This window comes from Bison bison, unplaced genomic scaffold (genome assembly GCF_000754665.1).
Source record: "Bison bison bison isolate TAMUID 2011002044 unplaced genomic scaffold, Bison_UMD1.0 scf7180017851391, whole genome shotgun sequence".
Taxonomy (NCBI): domain Eukaryota; kingdom Metazoa; phylum Chordata; class Mammalia; order Artiodactyla; family Bovidae; genus Bison; species Bison bison.
In genome coordinates this window covers 13,053-14,306 of record NW_011481964.1, presented here as the reverse complement: position 1 = coordinate 14,306, position 1,254 = coordinate 13,053, and positions in this window count along the sequence as shown.

The window sequence follows — 1,254 nt, the reverse complement described above, 5'->3', positions numbered from 1 at the left end:
AGTTGCTACATTCACCATAACTATCGAATTTCTTCAATACTGCGTTTAATTTCCTTTCTTCCCACTGTAGTTGGTGTCATGCAAGAATCTATTATCCTTGAGTAAAACTGAAAGATAATGGAAGACTGATGATCAGAGAATTATAAATCTGAAATTGAGCATCACCACCCTGAACAACAGAGCCTTGGCTGGCATAAACTACTGATACAGGTAAGACTGATCACTCAGTTTGAGCTTAAAAGTTAACTCTTTATATAAAAACTCTAACAGGATTAAAATGTTTACATTTGAAAACTGATCACTAAGAAAGATCAGCATATTAATTATGTAGGTAACCGCTAGTAGCTAAAGTTAGAATTGTAGACGTCTTTCATTTGTCAAATTAGCAGAGGTACAATGTGTTACAGGACTGATTCAAGACAGGCATTCTGCTGAGCGGAACGCAGACTTGCACACATTTTCTAGAGAGCCATTCTGTATATGTAACATGTGATTGTTATTTGATTTCTTAAGCCTTATGGTTTCTAAATTTTAGAAAATAATTATCTAGCAGTTTTATAATCAAACTTTACTTTTAAAGGGGAGGTACCTAGTAGATACAAGCTTTATGTTTGGCAAGCTAAAGATGGTCAACTAGTTGTCTGTTATACTGAAGGTGCCTCTAGAGTCTCAAGGTCATCCATCCGAAAAAGCTAGCCTCTGTGAAGGTCTTTTTACCTCTCTTCTGTTCTGAAGCATCTGCTAGGGTGAAACAGAAAAGCAAGGCAATGGTAATGAATAAGATGGTGACAGATGCCCTAGTGGTGGTCTAGCTTTTTTTTTTTTTTTAAAGAATACTATCCATTAATACAAAAGCACCACCTTTATAGATTTTAGAACACAACGCATTTTCTATACAAGGCAGTAGCTAGTGTTTTTCTTTAACATCATCACAAAAGGAAGTTCCATTTTTTATGTAATATAAACAACCACTTTGATCAGATAATTGTTTTTCTTAAGAAATAAACTGGCTAATTTCACTGTCTGATTTTGAAATCAATTTCCATTTGCCAGGCTGTACTGGACTCAGATACAAACTCACTCTGAAGCATATGCATCATTTTCTAAATAAAAATTGCAAAGCAACAAAATAACATGATAGACACTGGTAGACATTAAGGGTCTTAGTATTTGAACCTACAGATACCCAAGCTTTCAAGCCTTTGAGTGAAGATTGGTTTAAAAAGTAATTTCAAAAATACAGTGCTATATTTT